This window comes from Rutidosis leptorrhynchoides, chromosome 11 (assembly GCF_046630445.1).
Source record: "Rutidosis leptorrhynchoides isolate AG116_Rl617_1_P2 chromosome 11, CSIRO_AGI_Rlap_v1, whole genome shotgun sequence".
In the NCBI taxonomy this organism is placed as follows: Eukaryota; Viridiplantae; Streptophyta; class Magnoliopsida; order Asterales; family Asteraceae; genus Rutidosis; species Rutidosis leptorrhynchoides.
Window position 1 is genome coordinate 189,254,805 of NC_092343.1, and position 8,054 is coordinate 189,262,858.

Sequence of the window (8,054 nt, forward strand, 5' to 3'; positions counted from 1 at the left end):
ATACGGGTGCATACGAGTAGAATTGTTGATGAAACTGAACGAGGATGTAATTGTAAGCATTTTCGTTAAGTAGAAGTATTTTGATAAGTGTATTGAAGTCTTTCAAAAGTGTATAGATACATATTAAAATACTACATGTCTATACATTTTAACTGAGTCGTTAAGTCATCGTTAGTCGTTACATGTAAGTGTTGTTTTGAAACCTTTAGGTTAACGATCTTGTTAAATGTTGTTAACCCAATGTTTATAATATCAAATGAGATTTTAAATTATTATATTATCATGATATTATGATATATTAATATATCTTAATATGATATATATTCATTTAAATGTCGTTACAACGATAATCGTTACATATATGTCTCGTTTCGAAATCCTTAAGTTAGTAGTCATGTTTATATGTATGTAACTCATTGTTAATATACTTATGGAGATACTTACTTATCATAATCTCATGTTAACCATATGTATATCCATATATATATCGTCATGTCATTTTTACAAGTTTTAACGTTCGTGAATCACCGGTCAACTTGGGTGGTCAATTGTCTATATGAAACATATTTCAATTAATCAAGTCTTAACAAGTTTAATTGCTTAACATGTTGGAAACATTTAATCATGTAAATATCAATCTCAATTAATATATATAAACATAGAAAAGTTCGGGTCACTACACAAATTAGGCTGCTACAGTTTCCAAGCCCGAATACTTTTTACTTATTTTTTTTTGTTTTTAACTTATATAAAATATTTATATAAATAAAAACTTATATTTAAAAAAAATTACCTATTAGTTTTTGTAACTAAAAAAATACAAACTTTTTAATTTTAAAACGTAAAAATATAGTAATATATATATTTATTTTTCTTTTTATATTTTTGAATTTTAATATTTAAAACGTATTTTTATAAAAAGAAATTAAAACTTAATAAAAATCTTTTTTTATAGCGTTTCGCTTCGGCGATCCCCGACAGCGGCGCCAAAAATACTTGATGTTAAAGCAAAGGGGTACGTAAAAGATTATATTTTACTACAAAATACTATTAAATACGATATAATATTACACAAGTTATTTATTTATTTATAGAGTGGATATACCTAAACCTTGCTACAACACTTATAGGCAGTGTACCTAATCGTACAGTAGTGTAGTTTTTAGTAAGTCCGGTTCGTCCACAGGGAACTAGCCAAGTTTAACGCTATATTTTTAAAACTATATTTGTATAAATATATATGTATAAGTAGTAGTATTATTATTATAAAAGGGGGTTTTTTTTACAGTTTAATGACCGGTTTGTCGATTTTATGTTTTAAGTCGCAATTAAAACCTAATGTAAAATATTAAATATAAATATAACTTAATTTAAAGCATAAAGTAAATAACGATAATTAAAGTGCGATAAATTAAAGTACGATAAATAAAATGACGGCAAAATAAAATTGCGATAATTAAAAGTACGATAATTAAAATGACGATAAATAGGAGTGCGATAAGATATAAAATAAAGGAATTTTACTTATTTAAACTTCCGTAATCATGATGTTCGACGTGTTAATTTTAATTTATTACCATGGGTTAATTGTCCTTTGTCCTGGATTATTCGATATGTCCATCTGGTTTTTGTCCATAATAGTCCATCAGTCATAAATATAAAGTGCGAGTGTCCTCGTCAAATTATCCTTATATCCGAAGTCGAATATTCCAACTAATTGGGGACTTAAACTGTAATAAGGTTTTAATACTTTATTATCAATTACACGAAGTGTCCTTGCATGTAATCCACCCCTGTTTTAATGAGTCCATTGATTATTAATTCATTCCCCTGTTCGGTCAAATGAACGATTATTAGTATTTATAAATATCCCGCACATCGTATCCGATCGAGTGTATATGGTTATTTATAGATACGTCAAATTGTAAATCTCTATATTAAATTAACGAACTATCATTCAGTTAAACAAATATAAAGTCCATTAATAGCCCATAGTCCAATTTCCACAAGTGTCGTTCTTTTGTCCAAAGCCCAATTATGGTCCAAAGCCCAATTAACCCGTCTTTAATTTTTAGCCCAACATCATGATTACTTCAATTTAAATAAGCATAATAATAACTTAGCTACGAGAATTAATTTAAAAAGGTTGAACATAACTTACAACGATTAATATTAGGTTAGCGTTACACGAACAGAATTTCAACTTACACACTTACAACATTCGCTAACATAACCTTATTATTTTTAATCTTAAATTAAAATTAAAATTATAATATATATATATATATATATATATATATATATATATATATATATATATATATATATATATATATATATATATATATATATATATATATATCGTGAGAGGGAGATTGAAAAAGGAGTGTATAAATTCGGCCAAAACACGCGAAATTTATAGATGTGGCCAGAGTTTGGGAGCCATGCGATCGCATGAGCTTTGTTCTTCCAGGCCATGAGATCGCATGGGCAGCTGGATCCAGCCCAAATGCTTTTGTTTGCTAGTTTGCCGACGGTTTTAATATATATATATATATATATATATATATATATATATATATATATATATATATATATATATATATATATATATATATATATATATATATAATTTTAAGAATTATTTATATATTATATTATATTTCTGTACATAGTTGACTTGTAATTTTAGCTCCGTTGCGTCGCGCGTTGAGAGTTGACTCTGGTCCCGGTTCCGGATTTTTGAACGTCCTTGCGTACAATTTAATATCTTGTACTTTGTGTTTCACGGCTCGTACTCTTGTAACTTTTAGACGTTTCTCATCAATAATTTGAACCACTTTGATTGTACTTTGTACTTTTTAGCTTTTTGGTCGTTTACGTCTTCAATTCGTCGAATCTGTCTTTTGTCTTCACCTTATATTATTTAAACGAATATCACTTGTAAATAGAACAATTGCAACTAAAAGCTTGTCTTTCTTGAGGGATAATGCTATGAAATAAATGTTCGTTTTTAGCATTATCAACGACCTTAAGGGAAATTGGGATTTTAACTATTAATGAGTATGGTAATTAATTAACTAAGTGACGACTTGTTAAACACATTACACTTATACTTTTAATTTGATATATGTATAAATAATCACATACGTTGACCGGACACGGAAGATAGATTATTTATATATATATAGAATTATTCATTGAAATGGACAATGAATTAATAATTAAAAGACTAGTTAAAATTAAGGTGGGTTATATTCAGTGACAACTGGTATAATTATTGACATACATGACAACCGCGTCATACCATTTAAATATTAATTAGTTAGAATATTTAACTGTGGTTACAAGATAGAATGACGAGGACACTCGCATTTGATGCTTGTAATTATAGGACTGCACTGGACAACTCCGGGTAGACATCTTAAATATTCTACGGGTACAAAGGAAAATTAACCCAGGGTAAAAAGTAAAAAGTCAAAAGTCAAACATCGTAAGAACGGAAGTTAAATAAGCATAATACTCTTTTATTGTATTTTTATCTTGTTTAGTTAATTTGTATTTACTTTTACCGTTGTAATTTTTATTTACCTTTTTACTGTTTTAGTTTAATTTTGCCTTAGTTGTTAAGTTTATGAGTAGAAACTCATAAAAAGACAAACCGGCCGTTAAACGGTAAAAACTCCTAAAAATTAGTATTAGCTATAAAAGTAAAATTAGAATCCCTAAATAGAAAATAGAAATAACAAGGCTTTCCCGTGGAACGAACATCGGATTTACCCTAACTATATTACCATACGATTAGGTATACTTGCCTATTGTGTTGTAGTAAAAATTAGGTTTAGTCCGTAAATAAAATAATAATAAAACTTGTAGGTTAAAAATATATACCACTACGAACACATCAAGTTTTTGGCGCCACTGCCGGGGAGAGCGCGTTATTTTTATTTTCTATTAAGAATTTTAACTTTATTTTTATTAGTTTTAGTTTTAGTTTTAGTTTTTGTAAAATAATATAATTAGATTTTATTTTGTTATAAAGAAAAAAAAAATCACGAATAGTAAATTCTTATTTGGAAGGTTAGACTGTTTGTACACTTGAGAGCTGAGAGAGTGAATTACATATTAAAAAAAAAAAATTAAAAACGAAAAATTCCCTGACACATGAGAATTATTCTTACATTCTCAAACAAAGACCAAGTTGACATACACATTCTTCCAAAGAGAATTTATTGTAATTAGGTTATTTTGTAATTTTAATCAATTAGATTTTTTAAAATAATTATTATTAAAATATAGAATAAATTTATAAAATATAAAAAAAAATTAGACTTTAAGATTGTAGCTAAAATTTGGCCATAACAAAATAATGGAAAATTTTGAAGAAAAGGCCATGGAAACTCATTTTGAAATCCAAAATAAATTAAATCAATACTCTCAAACAAGTGTTGATGACAATTCATTTGGTCAATCTTGGATCACGAATGACGAAACAATAACTGGTTGTGAAATCTGTGGAGATTATCATTCAACATGGGAATGTTATTATTACGTTCCTATGAAAAATTATGCACCCATGGAACCTGAATGGAATGATTATGAGGAATGCAATTCAAATTGGGATTATTCCCAAGAATATATCCAAACTCAACAACCAGAAAACGAGAAAAATTATGTGTCTGAAATTTTTTTAGATTATATGAAAATCAAACTCGAAGAACTTGACGCTCAAAATGAACCGATGAGAGAGTTTGCAAATAGGCAGGCTGAAACTCTATCAGACTACACACCTGTCAATCTGAGGAGTCATATACAAGAAATTCTCATATCATCGAATTTTGGTGAATTCGAGAGCTCCGAAATCACCAATTATCCCTATGATACTTTTTATTCAGTCTTACCAATTTCACAACATACCGACACATTAGCCCCTATCGACAAAATCATCGATCCATCAATGGATGAAGAAGAAGTAAGGGTGATAAATTAATACTCTTGGGAAAACAATAACGTTGAAAATTTTGCCCCCGAGATCAAAGTGGTGGGCCCGATAAGGACTGTTAAAAAGAAGAATTTGATTTGATCCCACAATTTACCATTCCGCAACCTTCCAACCCAATGTTCTCAATAGACGAGTCATCTATCGAAGATGAACCAAGAGCTGTAATAGATATTGACACCTCAGATTTCACCCAATTGGGTAATAGAGGTGAAAATTTCGATCCCGAGAATGAACAGAACGAATTGTTTAGAATTGTCCACCCTAAAGAAATATGTATGTTGGTGTATGACGATCCATTTGATCAAGAACCAGAAAAGAGATTAATCCATATTCTGAAAGCTACACTTAAAGGAGAGTTAATTAGTGACACTCGGGTAGGTTTGAAATTTTATAATTCTAAACTAATTGATATATTATACACCACCCGAAATGTAAATAATTGGCTCACTTCTCTAATTCGTGGAACTTTTTCCACCGGCTTCACATGTCGTCCGATAAGTGTGGGGAAGTTCAGCCCTACTGAAATGTTAAAATTTGGGGAAGAGACGAGTGCAACGACTCAGAATTAAACATGCACAAGGTTTTTGTGTTAATTTTCACAGTAAATATTTTTGTGTGTTTTTGTTTATTTGTGTGAAAAACAGGGTAAAAGGCGCATTTTCAAAAAACTAGCAAACAGTTCAGAAATGCAACTATTTTGACGAAAAACTTGTGTATGATAACAATCGGAGGAATGAACGATGTTGTGCACCATCTGTCATCCTGCAATTCTATGGTATCTTTAACTATCTTTCTACATTATATACCCTCATGAATTTATCATTGTAGTCTGATTTCATGCAAGTGAGGGCATTGCATGATCTCAAGTGTGGGGAGGGTTTATAATTCTCTCGGTTTATACTTGGCTTATTTTCTAAATTTTGTGAAAAATTTAAAAACTTTAACTAAATGAATTCGAATCTTGTTTAATATGTTTATGAACAATAAAACTAGGTGTTAAAGCCGAAATTATTGTTACCTCAGAAGGACATAAATTGATAAACAACCAGTTCGTGAATTTATTTAATTAAAACAGGGATAAAAAGATTCGAGAAAAAAAGCCAAGTGTGGGGAGATTAACCAATCTATTTGTTTAAAACTGCATATCACATGTGTGTGCGAAGTTTTGCAGGTACTTTTGTTGTAATCCATAAAGAATGGTGATTAAACAGCATGATTGAAACCGGGATATGGGCCAATTGGAGAACTAAAAGGGCGATCTACACTATAAGGGATAATGTTGCACCCAACTAACCCTTCGTACAAAATGTTTTTAAATGATCAAAATGTGTTCATAAAATCTTATTTTTCTTAAGAAAAACATTAATCTTTTAATACACGAGGCCTTCAGGATGAATCAATTCCATCCTTAGAGGAAGTAAAGTCTTCTGAAAAAGAAACGCTCTTCTTGATTTAGGTCAAGAATTTGTCGTCCAGACCAGCTGTAGGTTGACGAAAAATCTAGTAAAGTCATCACGAAAATCAGCGGGAAATCCACGGACCTCAGCATCAAACAGGGTCGCCAAGTGGTCAGACTTATCTTATCCATGAGAGGATCTGTCTCGTAAAATGGGGAGAATGCCTTGCAAATCAGCTGGATAAGACTGATGAACCAGATCCCCAGAAAGGATAATCTCCTTAAAGATTAAAAATCAGCATTTAAGCCTGATATTACTCAATCCTCGAGAATGACATTAAAGATTGAGAATTACAAGCTCATGGAATTCGATGATATCTATACTCGAACATGATCGAGAAAATGTTTTGAAAAATAAAAACCGATTTGTTTTCAAAGAACTTATTTTCAGTACGTTCATTACTGTTGAACGTAAAATCCTAGGAATTCACTGGAATTCATTAGGTCACCTGAACCAAATCGGGTGTCAACCGTACGAACGGTGGTTGCATAGCATGGTCGAAGACAGAACCTTGTGCCAGACCAAAAACTTCTAGGGTGATCTTTACTATTTCTCCTACAAAGGATAGTAATTGCATCCGACAAGATATTGACCATGATTTTATGCAATGTCTTAAAAGACACCGCCTTAATAGTTTCTTATTCATCGCTCTCCTTTGCAACCGGACGGTAGTTTGCCGTAAAGTAATATACGGAACAAGTAAACTAGATGTGTGCTTTCCAGACACAGGGATAACAAGTGGGTATAAAAAACCTAAATTTTTTTAGCTTAAAATCAAAAGAAGACATGAAACCCACAACCCACAAAATGTTTATGAAAACTTACACCGGTAATGGGTTAATCCGGAAAACGTGTTTAGTATAAAAACTAGCATGCATTTTCAAAACACAAAACGTTTTCATCAGGTTCCTATTTTCCCTAAGGATCCAAATTTTTCTAAGTCACATAGGACTTTAACTACGACCCTTAAGTTTCATTAACTTGAAACTTGATCTTTGTTATGAATTAAGTTGACGGAAAATGCTTTTAGATTAATATCTAGAGGTAGTATGAAATTTGTACCGTGACTTGAAAAAGAAAATTATCATCATTGTATATAATGTGAAATAAAGTGTGAAAAATAAAGGAGTAAATTGTGTTAAGTGTGATTTATATTATTTCGGAGTATTTGGAGTTCAGTATTGCTTGAGGGCAAGCAATGCTCAAGTGTGGGGATTTTGATATTGCTCAAAATGAACATATATTTAGGCGCAATATCAGTCTGAAATAATAAATTTGTGTTTGTATTTGTATCACTTTTCAGTTGTAATTGTATAAATTTCTAAAAGTGAAAAATGGAGCTTCGTGGTGAAATATATCTTTAGAAAACATCAAAACACGAGAGAAGTACAAGTCAACAAGTACAAAGTACAAGTTCGCGAAGCATGAAGAAAAATTGTCGGCACACCAGAGATGGGTAGCTTCAATACTCGCATCACTTGGATTTTTAATTCAAGAGCTGGGACATACACTTAACAATAAAAAAAAATACACAAGTAGGTCAAGTATCATGACCAAGATTAAAAATCAATAAAAGTTAGGCAAAGGTGATCTTG